Below are 18,286 nucleotides of genomic sequence, written 5' to 3'. Positions count from 1 at the left end.
AGTCGAAGGCCTTAAAGAAAAGACTGATGCCCCCCGAGAAGGGGAGACCTCTGCCTCCAGACGGCCTTTGGGCTCAAGCGGCAATGTCACCTCTCCTCTGGGTCCCCAGCCCACCCTGCAGATTTGGGGTTTGCCAGCCTCCACAATAGTACAAGCGCCGAAATAAATCTCTGCCTCTGTGTACACACACACACGCGCACACACGCACGCACACGCGCGCGCACACACGCACGCACACGCACGCACACGCACACGTGCACACATCCTATTGGTTCTGTCTCTCTGGGGAGCCCGCACTACTACAGACCCCAACAGGAGCACCCCAGGTTCAGGGAAAGCTGCTAGAGGGGTTTTTCAACACCACTTCGAGGTGAGTGGGCAGAGCCGTGCCTTCCTGCTCCGTGTGTCTCAGAGGCAGTGAGGGTACCTGGCTCCTGTTTCTCTCCACCCCCATCAGAGCCCTGCGGTGGTGGCACCCCCCCGCCGAGCCTGCGGGACACGGTTTCAGACCTGGGCTGCGTGGGGGGCCGTGCTGAGCAGGGACCGTGCCAGGGCTCACGCGGAAGCCAGGCTCTGCTGGCTCCCAGGCACCCCCGGCCCTGCTGCTCGACTGCTGGGAGGGTGAGCCGCCCGGACAGCCCCGGCTTTTGGTGGGGGGGACCTCGGACCAGGCAGGGAGGCCTGCCCGGGTCACGGGCTGGCAGATCGGGGACTCGACCGCACCTGCCACGTCACCAAGACACCCACTCGTCAGCGGTGGGAGAGACTGGCAGCCCGCAGGCCCGCCGAGGACTCCCCTCTACGCGGCCCGCCCTGCCCGGGAGGGGGAGGCAGGGGCTCTTTCTGAGCAGCCTGAGGACCCCGCCCGCTGCTACAGCTGGACGTGGGCTCCACCAGCCTGACGGGCGACGGGGCCCAGCAGGTGACACGTGGCACACGTGGCAGCACGGCTGGGGCACGTGGGTCTCGGCATCGCGGGGCCCGTGGGACTCGGCACCTCTCCCCGCCAGCCGCTTGCTCCCTGGGGGCCTCAGCGCCCCCATCGGGCCTCAGCTCCCCGCTCGGGCAGGTCTGCGTGACGACAGAACCGACACCCCATTTTAGGCCGGTTTGTGCAAAGGGAATCGGACGGTGACCACACTAGCATCCCAGCCCTGCCCGCCTGGTGGCGTCACCGCGGCGTCACCAGGAGACGGCCTAGCGCTGGCGGGGAGCGCCCGATGGGGCTTCGCAGGGGCACAGTTACTAACCGCCGGCAGCTGTCCCACAACGTGGGCTCAGGCGGGACTGTGGGCCGCTCGCGGTGACGGGTGTGCAGGCCGCCGGACCCTGCCACCCAGGACCCTTCCCAGAGCTGGCGGGGCCTGAGTCGGGAGAGGCCACCGCGGGCTCCGTGCTGCCCCATTCGTGGGGCGGACGCCTCGCCACAGCCCTGTCACCGGCGGAGCTCGGCCTGAGCTGAACCCGCGGGACCCTGTGGACGCAGGCCCACGCCGCCGCCCCCTCCAGGGAAGTGAGTTTTGAATTACAGTTTGATACAGAGTCAGCTGGAGTGTAAATACGGGCCCATTTCGCAGATGGGAGGCCCAGCAGCCGGCCTATCTCCTGGCCATCTTGCCAGGTGCAGGCAGGGCAGGCCTCTCCCATCGCCTGGACGGTGGTGCGCCCTCTACTGAGCTTCTGCAGGGCCCCTGGCTGTCTGGGGCGTCTTCCCCCGTGAAAGCCCCAGGAAGTGGCCGTGACCGGCCCCGGGTCTTCGCTCGGGCACAGTGCGAGCTGACAGCCGCAGGCAGGCAAATCCACGCAGATTTCAGCTGAGCGACCCGAGCCCCTCGAGAAATGTCTTGCTTCACTCCCGTCGGGACAAAGCCCGGGGGCAGCCGTGAGTCCCCTCTCCCAGCGCTTGTGCGGGTCCTCGGGCCCCAGTCCCCCCACTCCTAAGGAGACAGGCCTCCAGGGGCCTGGTTGCAGGAGGTTTAGGTCGCACACCCAATGCCTCACCCCCTAAAGCTTAACTGTCATCCAGCGTGTTCACATCGTTAGGCCAGAGCTGGTGAACCTTCGGGAGTCCGAGAGAATGTACCGTGCACACACACACACATACACAAACACACACACACAGACACAGACACAGGCACACAGACACACACAGAACACAGACACACAGACACACACACAGACATGCACAGACACACACAGACATACACACAGACACACACAGACACACACACACACAGAGACACACAGACACACAGACATACACACACACACACACACACACACACACACACACACACACACACACACGCTTCTGCAGGGCCCCTGGCTGTCTGGGGCGTCTTCCCCCGTGAAAGCCCCAGGAAGTGGCCGTGACCGGCCCCGGGTCTTCGCTCGGGCACAGTGCGAGCTGACAGCCGCAGGCAGGCAAATCCACGCAGATTTCAGCTGAGCGACCCGAGCCCCTCGAGAAATGTCTTGCTTCACTCCCGTCGGGACAAAGCCCGGGGGCAGCCGTGAGTCCCCTCTCCCAGCGCTTGTGCGGGTCCTCGGGCCCCAGTCCCCCCACTCCTAAGGAGACAGGCCTCCAGGGGCCTGGTTGCAGGAGGTTTAGGTCGCACACCCAATGCCTCACCCCCTAAAGCTTAACTGTCATCCAGCGTGTTCACATCGTTAGGCCAGAGCTGGTGAACCTTCGGGAGTCCGAGAGAATGTACCGTGCACACACACACACATACACAAACACACACACACAGACACAGACACAGGCACACAGACACACACAGAACACAGACACACAGACACACACACAGACATGCACAGACACACACAGACATACACACAGACACACACAGACACACACACACACAGAGACACACAGACACACAGACATACACACACACACACACACACACACACACACACACACACACACACACACACACACACACTGCTGGAGGACAGAACCACCCCAGCAACCACAGAGCTGTGAAGACAGAACGGGACCCGCTCAAGCAGGAAGAGGAAGGCGCAGCTGGGGAGGCCCAGGGACCCTCCTGCACAGCCTGGCCGTGCTGGCCCCGTACCCACCAGACGGGGGTCTTGCCTGTCCCCCAGCCTCCTCCCGGCTCTGCCGGGCCTCGCAGCACCCGCATCGGGTGCTCAGCGAGTGCCTGGGGCTTGCTGAGGGACCCTGACCAGGGAAGCCGAGGCTGTGGTCTGAGTGCCCCCACCCACCATGCCGGTCCCATCTCCTTGGTTACATCCCTCCCATCACCCTGCCACTGGCTCTGCCCACGGTGGGCTCAGCACTTCTCCCTGCCAGATCTCAGCTCAGGGGGCCTAGAGTGGACGATCCCGGGGTGTGTGACACGGACCAGGGCCACCAGGGCCTCTGCAGGCTGGGCCCCTTGGAGCTGCCTGCCTTGGGAAAGGCAGCAGCCATGGCTGGGGCAAGAGCCTCAGGGCTGAGCTGCTCCCCTTCAGAGAAACCAGCCTGGACACAGAGGGGCCTCTGTCCACTCACCTGCTCGGTGCCCTGAAGGTCTCAGCAGGGGTGGTTCTGGCTGGGCTAGCAGGGGCTTCGGCTCCGCTCTTCACCAGGCTGGTGCTGCAGCGGGTGTGGGAAGACGCCGGCCCGCCCGAGCCCCCGCTGGTGAAGGCACGATGCTTCCTGTTCTAAGTCAGGAACTGGAGGAAGTAGTTACATGTGGCCGATTGCACCACATGTGTCCCTTCCAACCTCAGCCCCTCTGCCTACAGGGCCCTTGACAGAGGGCTGTCAGAGGAGCAACCCACAATGGGAACACACCATCCATCACACACGCTCACAGCTGGAAGGGGAACGGCGTGCGGGGAGGACGGAGTGGGAGCAGGGCCTCTGGCGGCACCATGGGATGCCCCCCGGCCGGAGGGGACAGCAAACCCTGGAGGGCAGTGCCCAGGAACTTTCACCCCAGGAAGGGACCCGGCCTGCAGGCTGTGCACACAGGAGGGGGCATGCTCCCACCAAAGAAGAGGCAGACAGGCACTGGGGATTCGAACTTGGGTCACGGAAATAAAAAAGCGTCACGTGGACCAAAGGGCAGAATAAGAAGCTGGAGAGCAAATCAGCTGGAGAGCAGGATGAGGGCATCGGCTTGGAGGACAGTGGGACAGGGAAGAGGCGAGTCTATCTGCCCTGCCTGCCCTGCCCACAGGGATTCCAGCAGAGAACGGTAAACAGCGAGGGGAGAGACTCAGACAACAGAAGAGAAGTGCCGAGAGAGAGGACCCAGATGAAGAGGCTGCTGCATGGCTTGGGAGGAAGAGCAAAGGTCCTGAAACTGGTTAAACTGTGATGCTATCACAGAACATTAGTGATAGAGAGAAAACAGGACAGATTCAGAGACAGACAGAGACAGACAGAGAGAGAGAACGAGGGAAGGGAAGGGTTAGGATGGGGAGGAAGGGAAACAGAAGAGGAGACACTGATTACGTCCACAAAGAAACAGAAAGCAGAGTCTTCAGATGAACCAGGGCTCAGATACCTAACTACCCTAAAATCTATTTGGAAGATGCACTCCCGAAATAAAGACAGACAGATGAAGAAATCCAAGAGGAATCCAAGGGTCCCTGAGGGAAAGGTGACCAAAGAAATAAGGAAAAATTGTTAAGCCTAAGTAATTGTTGATTTTAAAATAGAGGTAAAAATATTAACAGTTTGAAACAAAAATCCTAGAGGAGCAGAACAGATGAGCAGGGGGGCATGCTGCAGTTTCTGATACTCATCAATGGACACTTTGCTAGGAAATATTTAATTTTATATGTGACAACAATTAAAACTCTCCTAAAGAATAGAAATAGGAAGTATGCATCTGAAAAAGAAGAAAATAGGACAAATCCTTTTTTTAAGGCAAGGGAAACAGAACAAACAAGAAAGGACGGTGAATTCAGAACACACAATAAGGTGTATCAGGGACGATTTCAGAAGTTCTGGAGAACCCAGAGTTCCACGGTCACAGCACCTGTGAAGGGGTCACCTTCCTCAAATATAGTCTTGATGAGCTTTAAAACTAGAACAAACTCCAATTATATGTTCTCTATCAAGGGAACTTCCTCTTTATGGAACTATTCCGGAAAATACAACAAAACAGGAAGGAGAGATTGAGAATGTCCCTGAATCACACCCTCTCTTGACTCACCAGATGGAGCACTGACTGCCGCTGGCTGTGACACCACAAGGACACACTCCACTCACAGACACAAGATGCTTGCTGTCCTAGGCCTTGGAGAAAACAGCAATAGAAAGTAAGTTAATCATAATGTAAATAACATAAAAATCACAACTTTTACTCTTGAACCCGAATCAGGTCAACACTTCATCTCCCAGTACATAGGAGCAATGGGGGCAGAGGGCTGGGTTAATGGTCTGGCAGGGATGCAGTGAGCAAAATCCAGACGGGAGAGAAGCCCCCAAGATGAAGAGCAGGTTGCAAGAGAGGAGAGGAGGTGTGGGAACCCGAGATAAAAGATGGGAGAGAATATCAACCAGTCACATTGCACGGACCATAGGACATTAACAAATTACTGTTAAAATTTTGGACGTGTTAAAGGTTTTGTGATTATGTTAAAGAATCGTCACCTTTTAGAGTCTCATGTTAAGATATTTGCACAGGACATGACAGGATGTTTCAGATTTGCTTCCAAATAATCAGGGGTGGGGTGGGTAGGGGAGACTGGGTAGGGATATAAATAAAACAAGATTGGCCACAGGGACTTCTCTGGTGGTCCAGTGGTAAAGAATCCGCCTTGCAATGCAGGGGACATGAGTTCGATCCCTGGTCAGGGAACTAAGATCCCACATGCCGCGGGGCAACTAAGCCCGCGTGCCGCAACTACTGAGCTTGCGCATCTCAGGGAGAGATCCTGCGTGCCTCAACAAAGGTCCCGCATGCCACAGCTAAGACCCGAGGCAGACAAAAAATAAAAAATAAAATAAAATAAAATAAAATGATGACAATAAATAAATAAAGTAAGTAAATAGTAAAAAAAAAAAAAAAAAAAAGATTGGCCACAAATTGATCACTGTTGAAGCAGATGTCGAGGACACATGGGTTCATTAAACTGTTCCATCTACTTTGTATAGGTGTGAGATTTTCTGTAGTAAAAAAATTTTTTTCTAACTTTAAACAGAAGTGTAAATTTGTTTAATGGGGTTAAAGTTTCAGTTTTGCAAGATGAAAAAGTTCCAGAGGTTAGTTGCACAACAGTGTGACTATACTTAATAATAATGAACTTTACACTTAAAAATGGTAAAGATGTTTAAATGGTTAAATTTATGTTACATGAATTTTACCACAGTTAAAAAGAAAAAAATGCCGCCTATCAGATAGACTGTTAAAAGTGACACTGAAGGCTGAAAATAAAGTATTGGAAAACTTACATATCACATGCTAAAAAATACTAAAAGTGTAATATAGAGATAATATTAAAAGATATAATTCAAGGCAAAAAGCATGAAACGAATAAAGAAACATGTATGTAATGAAAGTTCCAATCCACAAAGAAAGTTTAGCAGTCATGAATCTTTATATACTGAACAAAATCAGCACAATATATAGAAACCAAAAACTGATGAATACATAAGCAAATGGACACAGCCACAAACGTAGCAAACATCTTTAATATACCTCTCTCAGAAATGAACAGATCAAATAGAAAACCAGGCCTACGGAGAATTTGAGGAATATAACACTTTCTCTTTACCTTGTACACAGTAAAGTTAAAACATGAGGGACAATAACACAGATCATTTATTAAGCCACAAAGCAAATCTCAACATCTTCTAAAGCACAGAAATCATAAGGAGGCCAAATTCACAGACACAGTGTAATAACAGTAGGTGCTAACCAAAGAATAGCATTAAAGAAGAACACAGCACCCCAAGAACCTGGAAACAAACCCAACATGGCATAAATAGATACCTTGTGGCCTTCATGCACAAGAAGCAGCAATTAAAATATGGATCCGGAGCTCTACGTGCCCACGCGACACGCCCAAAACAGTAACACTGAGGTTATTTTTAAAGGCAAGTTGCAAAAGGGGGCTTCCTATTATACCACCCGTGATTACAGGAAAAACACCCCTGTACTCACCAACCCGCGTTCAGGGTAGTGGCTACCTCTGAAGGTGGAGAAAGTAGTGGTCCTGGCAGAGGTATGTACAGGGCTTCAATTTTATGTCTTTAAGTTTTATGAGGAAGAAAGAAGAAAAAATTCTTGGCAAAGTAAATCAAAATATTAAGATGTGACGAAGTTGGATGGTGGGTACACGGGTGTTGGGGATGCTGATCTCCACCCTTTTCTCTAGTCTTGAGATCATCTATTTTCTTTTTTGAAAAGGAACTGATGGGTTGGGAGATTGGGATTGACATATATACACTAATATGTATCAAATGGGTAACTAATAAGAACCTGCTGTATAGAAAAGAAAAGAAAAGAAAATTCAAAAAAAAAGGAACTAATGGGGAGTGACTGCAAATGAGCATATGCGGATCTTTTGGGGGTCATGGGAATGCTCTAAAAATAGATTGTGGCGATGATTGCACAAATCTGTAAATTCAGCTAAAAATCATTATCATTAAAGTGTACACTTAATAGGAGTGGATATCGGCATTCAAATTCTATCTTAATGAAGCTGTAAAAAATGAACTGAAATTAAGAGTAAGAAAAAAAAGCACCAACATCTTCCAGTCCCAGCTAAGACAGGGTAAGCACGCTGCACTCCACCTTTACACTGACCAGAGCTAAAAATATCACACAGAATAAAATAAAGCAACTTTCTAGACAGACTGGGGTGAGAAATCAAAACCTGATGAAAGGCTGATATGGTAGCAAATGTCTTGTCCCCCTACATCCCCTGCGTTAGATTCAAGGTAGCCTGCACCCCAGGACAGCACAGTGAGCACAGCCAAGAGAACCCCTCCTTTCTGGTCAGTGGGCTGGGAGGAGCAATGCCCTGAAAGGCAGAGAGAGTGAGAGAAATGCCCTATTTCATTTTCTTTCTCCTGGTCTTGCCCCAGAGACAAATTTCTGTCCCAAAGCCGCACTCCCAAGGTGGTGGTAGCAGCAGCTATAGCGGCAGAAGCTATTGTAATTGTCACTTTGACCCAGAGGTGGATCTAGGCACGGGAAGCATATGACAGTGCAGGAGGCTAAAATTCCTGATTTATAGCCAGAGGACCAGGAAAGGAAGACTCGGGAAGCCAGAGAGCATCAGAGAAATTAATAAGAAGGAGATTAAGAAAGAGACCCTGTAGAGCCTTTTTAAAAAAAATTTATTTATTTATTTTGGTTGCACCAGGTCTTAGTTGTGGCAGGCCTTCTCCTTAGTTGCGGCTCTCGGGCTCGCTAGTTGCGGCATGCAAAATCTTAGTTGGGGCATGCATATGGGATCTAGTTCCCTGACCAGGGATCGAACCTGCATCCCCTGCATTGGAAGGTGGATTCTTAACCACTGAGCCACCAGGGAAGTCCCCTATAAAGCTTTATATGAAGTTCCAGACTCACCCCTGAGCTGGACATATGTGGAAATGACCCAAATACCATGTCAAAGGCTTTGAGAATTGAATCGTGGTGTAGACCACTGCCAAGGTTGAAAACTGGACCAGGGGGATGCAAGTGCAAGATGGATCCAATTAGTACAGCAGAGACTTTGAAAACTAAACTCACATTGGAACCACAGCTCACAGGAGGCAGGTCTGAACTTGTGGTCTGACCCAACCAGGCTGATGGCCATAAAAAAAAAAAAAAAAAAAAAGGGAGAGAGAGAGAGAAATGTTGGAGAACATTGGAGAAGATTTTGATAGGATCCAGAGTCTCATTAAATAATATCTAAAATGTCCAAGACACAATCGAAAAGTACTCTAACAACAATAACAACAAAGAAAATCTCAAGAATTTGTAAGAGAAAAAAACAATTAATAGATGCCAACTCTGAGATGATCCAAATGTTGAAATTATCACATAAAGCATTTAAATCAATTATTTAAAATGTGCTCCATTAAGTAAGGAAAACACCCTTGAAACAAATGCAAAGGTAAAAATTTTCAGCAGAGATATAAAAGCTATAAAAAAGAACCAAATGGGTACTAAAATTAAAAATATGCTTGGGCTTCCCTGGTGGCGCAGTGGTTGTGCGTCCGCCTGCCGATGCAGGGCACACGGGTTCGTGCCCCGGTCCGGGAAGATCCCACATGCTGCGGAGCTGCTGGGCCCGTGAGCCATGGCCGCTGAGCCTGCGCATCCGGAGCCTGTGCTCCGCAACGGGAGAGGCCACAACAGAGGGAGGCCCGCATACCACAAAAAAAAAAAAATATGCTTACAGAAATAAAAAATTCACTGAGTAGGCTTAATAGGAGAGTGGTGAAGACAGAAGAAAGAGTGAGTGAACTTGAGCACCAATAGAAATTATCCAATATTAAAGACAAAGAGAAAAAAAGATTGACAAAAAATGAACAGAGCCTGGGGACCCGTGGAATAACATCAAGAGATCTAACATTTGTTGCCGTTGGAGCCCCAGGATGAGAGGCATAACGGGTTGACCCAGAAAAAGTATTTGAAAAAATAATGGCTGAAAACTTCCCAAATTTGATGAAAAATATAAATGTACAGATTAAAGAATCTCAGTGAATCTCAAATAGGATAAACTTGAAGAAAATCAAGCCTATACACACCATACTTAGACTGCTGAAAACCAAAGATAAAGAAAAATGTCCTGAAAGCATCAAGAGAAAAATGACACATCACATATAGAGGAAGAACCATTAGAAAAACATCAAATTTCCCATCAGAATCCATGGAGGTCAGAAGACAGTGGAACAACCTGTATAAAGTGCTCAAAGGAAAGAACTGCCAGCTCTCAATTCTGTTCCCACAAAATTATTTCCACCAATGAAGGAGAAATAAAAACATTCTCGGGACTTCCCTTATAGTCCAGTGGTTAAGACTCTGAGCTTCCACTGCAGGAGGCGAGGGTTCAGCCCCTGGTTGGGGAACTAAGATCCCACATGCCATGCAGTGTGGCCAAAGGAAAAAAGAAAAAAAGACACTCACAGATGAAGGGACAGCAAGAAAATCAGTCCCCAGCAGATAACTCTAAAAGAAATCTTAAGATTTCAGGAGGGAGATGATACCAGAGGAAAACTGGGAAACTTAGAAATGAAGAAAAACAACAGAAATGGAAAATAGCGGGTAACTACGCTATTTTCCCTCTTAGGGTCTTTGCAATATGCTGATGGTAAAAATGACAACATTGTCTGGTGGGGTTTTCAATGTATGTAGATGTAAAATACGTGGCAGCTCCAACATAAAAGGACAACAGTGAAGGGACATACACAGTTTTAAAGTTCCACTTCATTTCACTTGAAATGGTAAAATGTTCATTTTAAGTAGACAATGAGGTGTTTAGTATATATATTGCAATTCCTCCAGCAACCACTGAAAAACCTATATAAAAAGATATAGTTTAAAAACCAACTGATAAATTAAAATGTAATACTAAAAACACTGATACAATCCAAAAGAAAGCAGAAAACAGAAATAGAAAAGTGAAAACCAAAGGGAGCAAACAGAAAACAAAAATTTGAACAACAGACCTAAATCCAACAATTTCAATAATTACATTGTGTAAATGATCTAAATACACCAACTGTAAGACAGATACTAGCGGGTGGAATTTCTAAAAATATGACTCAACTGTATGCTGCCTATAAGAAACACACTTTAAATATGATAATATAGGTAGGTAAAAAGAAGACGGATGGGAAAGATATACCATACAAGCACTAATAAAAAGAAAAATAGAATGACTGTGTTAATATCAAGCAAAGTAGACTTCACAACAATGCAAATTACCAGGTGTATGGTGGGGCTTGACTTAATGATGAAAGGGTCTATTCAACAAGACGATACAAAGTTGTAAATGTGCATACATCTAACGACAGAACATCAAAATACATGAAGCAAAATCTGAAAGAACTAATAGGAGAAATAGACAATGACAGCTGGAGCCTTCAATACTCCTTTCCCAGTAATCAATTTTTTAAAAATTAGACACAAGATCAGCAAGTACACAGAAGACCTAAAAAGCACCACTGACCAACTGGACCCAAAAGACATTCCACCCAGCAGCAGCAAGAGGTGCCCACAACACGGTCACCAAGGAAGACTGTGTCCTGGGTCATAAAATAAACCAGAACACCTTTAAGAGAATTGAAATCATGCACGATATGTTCTGTAGCCATAATGGAATTATTAAATGGAATTAAACCAGAAAACAAGCAACAGGAAGACGGAAGAAATCGCCTAAGAAACAATGTACTTCTAAATAATCCATGGATCAAACAGAGCCTCAAGGGAAATTAGAAAATATTTCGGATGGAATGAAATGAAACACAACGTACCGTATTTGTAGGATGTAGCTAAAGCAAGGTGCAGAGGGAAATTTATAGCATTAAATGCAAACATTAGAGACCCGACAACGTGAATGATGCTCAGGCATTGTGCTGAGAGGACCAGCAAAACAGAGACTCCAGCCTATGGGGAGATTACCATCAGAGCTGCAATGAGAATCCTTCTCCCAGCCATCACAGGGACAAAATCTACAAGGCGAATTAAAGAGTAGTGGGCAATGGGGGGCGGTGGCATCCTGTATCTAGGTGCATAGTGTGCACCCCATTCGGCTCAGCAGCACCCACCAGGAAAGATACCCACCAGGGCTTCTGAAGTGTCTGTGTCTTTATGGGGCAGTATTGGTATGAAACGTCATTAAATCTCATCTAGTACCAGGGAAATGGCCTCGGCAAACCCTGGTGCATCCATTCTTGGGAATTCATGACGTAGTTGAAACGCCGGCGGCAAGAAGGCAGACAGGGAGTTCTGGGAATGAACACGTGAAACAGAGGCCATCACAGGCCTTTGTGGGGAGTGACCGAGAGGGACAGGGCTTTGCATCTCGAAGAAAACTGAAGCCAGGGATGAGTGAGATTTTGGAGCAGGATTCTGGGAATAATCTTCTCCCCTAAGTCAGCCGAGAAATTCCACTTCCAGTCACTTTCACCTCCACCTTCCAGAAAATTGGCTTTATTTCACCAGGTGTTCATTGAGGACTCCAGGGCCGGGGCGGGACACTGAGCTGGACGCCCAGAGGGTGCACGGCCGTGCCCTCCGGAACGCCATGGCCTGGCTCAGAAGGCAAACATGTCATGGTGATATAAAGCAGGATGAGGAGGGATACCCCACAGCGTGCCAGGCCTGGGGGCTGGGGTGGGCAGGAGGCAGCCAGGTGAGTGTAGAAAAGAGGAAGAAATGCCATCCCCTTGCCGTCGTGGACACTGACCTGGGCACCCCCAGCCCCCTTCCCGCCCAGCCATGTCCCCACAACACACAGCCCCGAGAGCAGAAGAAGGGGGCTCCTTTGCGACAGTGTGAAGATTCAGAAATCTTTAATGATGGAGAACATGCTAAGGGGTTCCAGGCTCACCATACAGAGGTTCCCGGGTGGGTGCAGTTTTGTTGCCGACACTGGGGGGGAGGCTGCAGTCAGGCGCTGAAGCCCACGATGCTGTGTCTGTGGGACAGATGAGGCACCAGAGCCGGAGAAAGACCAACCCAGCACCCAGCACCCAAAAGGCAGAACGCAGCTCTGTGTGTCCCTGCGCTTGCAGCACCTCTCAGTCGGCAGTTTGGGCAGCACGGTGCTTGGGAGAACGAACAAGACCTGTGAAATGAAATACAAAACGATGGAGAGCCCTTCGGGGAAGATCGAGGTCTCTGGCTGTGAGCAGGGTCTGCAAGGGATAAAGCTGCGCTGCCAGAAGATCCCAGACACTGACATGAAAAATTTTTTTTATTAGCGTCAGTGGCCCAGACCTGAAACATTCTAACACACGTCGAAGAGCAAGATCTTGGGCTCAAACTATAACCAAGACCAGAGTGGAGGACCACGTTTCAGAAGAATTGAGAAATACTTCTTTAAGCCAACGCTTGAAGACTAGTACACAAACTGGTGCCATATAACGCGACGAAGGTGAAGGGGGGAGACTCAGAGGCTCGGCCATGGTTTGCTCATCTGGAAGTGGAGTTCCTGGATGTTCACTTCCTCGTGGAACAATGTGAGCACTGAATTGTCTCTTCCAAGGAAAGTACCTCGAATGCTGTCCCCAGCATTGGAAGGGTTTTATGCCTAGTGGTAGTCCGTGTTCCATTCCCCATAAAATGCTTTTCTCCTCCACTTCCTTCCCTGGCTGGGGTGTCTCTGAAAAAAAAATCATACACATGTCTTTTAGCAGAAAGAGTTTTGAAGACGCTTCTCACAGAAAATACCAACTAGTCCAAAAGTCCAGGCACAAGTTCTTGCCGACGAAGGAGTTCAAACCAGCCAAGATCTTCAGTAGAAGCAGACCGTGTGCAGAAAGCTCCTTCCTGTTTTCCCCTACAGTTTTTTAGATAGAATAGGAACTCATCATTTTCCCCAGTTAACAGTGAGATAGAAGCCCTTGTAGATTCTGTCTGCGACACGTTTTCAGGAGTGAATTACTAGGTTTGGAAAGTGAGGGATGCCTGCGTTTGTTGTTCTCAACTTTTTTTTACAGGAACTGAACTAAACTGCACATGTGCATGGTATTTCAGAATATTAGTCTACAAACACAGAATTGCATTTGGAGATAGATAGGTGTCGTCATAGTCATTCACTGTGAAATAAAGGATGTGCCTTACAGGTATGTTTCCCCTCATTCCGGAAGTTGTTCTTGCCTTCCCTTTGTACAGACTCCAGAAAGAGGCTCCCCACTTCTCTGCGTGAGCAGGAAGGCAGCCTGGGCCTTCACGCGCCTGCCCAGGATCAGGCCGCGTGCAGCAAGCAGCCGTGTCCTCAGGACACGGGCTTGGGGGTCTGTACAATGGAAAGCTCATCCATTGCTGGTAAATGGCCAAATATAAATGTATGACACCCTGGCTAACAGGCGGTGGTGGTCTTTTCTAAGAAGCCTTATTGAAATACTGCCCGTTTTGGGTAAATGTAATCGTACAGTAAGCCCTGAGCTCAGTGGACACATTGCAGAATGCAAATGGGAAGACTTGTGGGTACGTTTCCTTCATGAATTTGTTGTCGTCTTTGCAGGAGTGAAGAGCATCAGTATTTTGTGGCCTTTCCCCAGGATTTCTGTGTCTTGGGAGTTGGGAGGGATGTGGCCCTGACCCTCCTGTTGGCTTTCTCTGACTTCCTGATGTCCTCAACCCCACGGCCTGGCGGGGCAAGTGCCCTTTTCATCTACGTTCGCCGATTTCCCGTTTTCCCTCTTGAAGTGGAAGCTGTGGCGTTCTCAGTCCTTGGCTCTCCTTTCTGAGGTTGGGAATTGTGTTACAGCTCTGTTGTATTATCGTGAACTTGCCTGTGAAAATCTCCTGTGGCTTTTTTGTGACTGCCACCCTGCACCGTACCCGAGGAGAGGCACTCACGGTGCCTCCGCTTTACCTCCAGTTTTGGAGTCTTCGTTTTTGTTCTTCTGTGACAGTGTAGTTGATTTGGAGTCTTTCATAAAGCGTGTCGGATCATTTTTGCCATTTCTCTTTTTCCTTCAACTTTTCTTTTATTTTCCATTCCGGTCTCGGTTGCCCTTCTTATGCACACTCATGCTTGTTGCTGGTGTGTCTGCTCTGCTCTGAGGGTAGCCTTGATCTCATTCCGTTCCCATAATGGTGACGTTAGCAGTTATCATATTTGGCATTTGGGATTCGATGAAGCAGTGTTTGGTCTTCTAGGGCTTTTTCATACAGCACTGGGGTGATATCCCAGTGCTAGAATACTTGCATTTACCAGGGCACAGTTTCTACGTTGGAACAAGGCACTGGGTCCACACGCAGGCATCTCTTTTTACTCATAGGTATTAGTATTACCTTGTTTGTTCACCTAAATCTTTAACCCTTTTAGGTGAATGACCTCATGATATCAAGGGTAATTAAAGTAGTATGGCATATTGAGTAGACTTAGGCTACACGTTTACCTGTATGTACTGTATTTCCAATATTTATTCAGAGTGACTTTTCTCAGATATTTAATAAGAATTAATAATTGAATGTACTCTTGCCTTCTTACTTCGCCCTGGGATCCCATAATATCTTTGAAGCTAAAACTAGTTTGGGCCCTTAAGGGGTTTATAGAAATTAGGTATGTCTGAGTATGGAAATGGCTGGCATGGTGAAAAAATTGAGTCCTTAAGTAATTTGCTATTCCCAGTGATAATTAGAAGAAACCCCTGTTCTAGCTCCATTTCCCAATCTTTTTTTTTTTCTTTTTTTACTATTTTCGGGGGCGGGGAGTTCTTGAGGTAGTAGAGGGTAATTTTTTTTCATGTGATCCCACGGTAAGGGAAGTGGCTTTGGCGTATCGTGTTGCCTCGATGGGTTATTAAATTGTCACTTCTAAGAGATGAATGTGGGTTATAGAGTATGTTGTGCCATATATCATCTTAGTCATCAGGAATGTTTCAGAAAACTGAATGAGTAAACTCTTTCAAATTTATGATTGAAATTAGCAATTTTATTAGGTCCTTTAAAAAAAAAAACTACAAACTTTTAAAGTCTTTCTCAAAGTATACATCTTTGTTCTCAGAAGAGGTCTGCAGACTGCCCTTAATTTGTCTTTTGAAAGGACACAGAATCTTAGCAGGATCCTCATGCTGCGGAAGTAGACAGATGCAGAGGCTGTTCCTCGGGCGGTCCGCGTGGAAGGCTGGCGTGCTCGGAGATTTACAGTGCATCACCCTGGCCATCATTCCCCTAAGTATTAATTTTAACTCCACTAATAAGAAACTGAACAAAAGTGGAATTATGAGTTCAGTAGTATTCTACGAAAGGTCAGTTGTTAAAAAGGCAGAGTCTGGGCTTCCCTGGTGGCGCAGTGGTCGAGAGTCCGCCTGCCGACGCAGGGGACGCGGGTTCGTGCCCCGGTCCGGGGGGATCCCACATGCCATGGAGCGGCTGGGCCCGTGAGCCACGGCCGCTGAGCCTGCGCGTCCGGAGCCTGTGCCCCGAAAGGGGAGGGCCCCAACAAGGGAGAGGCACGGGTACCGAAAAAAAAAAAAAAAAAAAAAAGGCAGAGTCTGACATTCTGTGATAAAGGTGCCTTCATTAATCATCCTGATAGGAGAACCCGGGCGTTCTTGACCAATACCAGTGAACCTCGCAGGGGGCACTTTCAGGGCCTGATGTGCACGTCTTTATGTAGAACAAGGATTGTTTAAATATACGTTGAGATAATTTAAGGAATTCATCTTTGAACTTTGAAGATGTGTGTATAATATAGAAAATCTTATGAAATATGCTTTATTATTTTGAGAAAAGGAAAACACCTGTTAATTTCCTAGTCATACTATGATGAAAGCATGTTTTAGGATACAGCTGGCTGTATTATACGGAGCTGTGCTGGATTGCAAGGTAGCAGTGCCTTTCCCAGGGGGTGAATGGACGTCTCCTAAACGTGTCATCTACAAACACTGATAAGCTTTCTTTAGTCTCTTTTGTGATCTCTATTAGTGGCTTAGCTTATTATACGTTTTGACCCTTTTCTGCAAAACCAGTTGTAGGCTGCTTTCTGACTCTCATTCTTTTTCTCTTCGTTATTGTAGCAGAATGCCTACTGTGCGCCCAGAACTTAGACACATCACGTTAAATTATCTGAGATCTTACGTGTCCTGCGAATTTAGTGTTAAAGTTCAATACAGATACATCAATTATTAAGCAGTTAACTGGTGACACATTCATCAGTTGACCATCTTTTATTGTAGCCTGTTGACAGATTATTTCCTTCAGCCATTAAAGCACAATACTGTTGGAGCCAAAATCTCTTACTAGATTCTCTTTGTCTGTGTTGCTGCTACTGAATTTCACTGAGAGCATCTAAATATGAGACGAACCCAGAGCACTCAGGCAGCATTTCTTCTTAGAAACAGGTGTTTTCAGACATTTTTAAAAGCTGACTTCTGTAAATAGAAGTTTTTCCTTCTTGCTCTGCGCCATCAAGCTGCATCGCGTTGCGTCGGAAGGGAGCTGACGGGAGCCCACTCGTGCTTTCTGCCGACGGAGGAGGGCAGGAAAGGTGTCCTTTAAACGTCTCTGTCCAATCAGCGACTTTGTATTTTTAAAGATTCCTGGGGTGTCTCTCTGCTGTCCTCGAACAGTGATTCTCCTGTTAAGTTCATTGTCTCTCATTGCCTCTCTCCTTACTGCGTTATGAAGCCCTCCTTTGCTGTGGAAGAGAGGGGGAGCCAGGCTGTTTTGATGGGGACGGTCCCAGGCGGGGAACATCTCCTTTGGAATTAGCTCTCTCAGTGCAGACAGCACTGGGGTCGACTGAGGTGAAAGTGGGTGAGACAGCGAGAAGGTGGGGCGTCGGCCTCAGCACGGCTGGTTATATTGACCTTGGCTTTGCTGTGCCCAGCAGGGCCCACTCTGCCGCATTAGACCCCACATGAGGGGCACAGAGGCTGCTTGTACATCACCGATTCTGTGCCAGCCCAGCACCCTACCCCCCAGAGGCGTCACAGGGGCTTCTGCGGGTGCAGGGGCACAGGCTCGAAGGACTTCAGCAGTTTGCCAGATGTCACACCTTGCCATTCGCATGGTTTTATGGATGCGGGTGTTAACGATGATACCTTGTCTGTTGTGTGATGGCAGAAGCCCCAGTTTCCTGTGAGGACATGGAATCTACTCTAAAGCATAGAATTATGTGCAGGGAAGGTTTACTTCAGTTTTATCAAGACAACGTTTATTAGATTCTACAAAGAGCATAAACTGCTATGTCTGCAGTGTTACCATTGTCTCCTTGTTGTTATAATTTTTGCTTAATGGCTGTTTGTGCTATGTGAAATCACTCAGTGGAAAAGTGCATGTTGATATTTAAATATTTTAGAGCACAAATAAACTCAATATATGATGGTCAAAAAAACAAAAAAAAATGGCAGAACGTAGTCCCTTGAGAACTCGCCCCATGTGACGTGCGGGCGTTCAGGGGAGTAGCAAGGCTGCCGGCAGCTCCTTCCCAGCCCCCAGCTCCTGGCCGGCTCGCCTCCACCATCTCACCTCCCTCTGCCAACCGCCCTCCCACCTGGCCTGCAAATTCCCCCTCCAACCCAGCCCTTGTCTTCTCCAGACCCTTCCCCCATCTTTGCTTTTCTCTTTTTAATTTCTTCCTGCCAGTAGCTTCCTTCTGCAATGTTGATTCAGCTGTTGCTCTTTTGTGGGGAGGCGGC

The 18,286-nt window shown here is 48.2% G+C and overlaps 1 protein-coding gene across 1 annotated transcript in view; it reads right to left on the bottom strand.

Moving 5' to 3' along the window:
- The window catches only part of ITGB2 (integrin subunit beta 2), a 36,188-nt gene extending 22,949 nt beyond the window's left edge, over positions 1-13,239 (bottom strand). The window contains exons 1-4 of the mRNA XM_024120376.3: positions 13,185-13,239; positions 12,520-12,756; positions 5,181-5,263; positions 3,524-3,687 (exon numbers count right to left, since the gene is read on the bottom strand). The gene's annotated coding sequence lies outside the window, so the exon portion shown is untranslated. The remainder of the gene's footprint in view (positions 1-3,523; positions 3,688-5,180; positions 5,264-12,519; positions 12,757-13,184) is intronic.
- Between the last annotated feature and the right edge of the window lie 5,047 nt (positions 13,240-18,286).

Source organism: Physeter macrocephalus, chromosome 8 (assembly GCF_002837175.3).
Source record: "Physeter macrocephalus isolate SW-GA chromosome 8, ASM283717v5, whole genome shotgun sequence".
Classification (NCBI taxonomy): Eukaryota; Metazoa; Chordata; class Mammalia; order Artiodactyla; family Physeteridae; genus Physeter; species Physeter macrocephalus.
The sequence above is the reverse complement of the archived record's forward strand: the minus strand, read 5'-3'. Positions and strand labels throughout refer to the sequence as shown.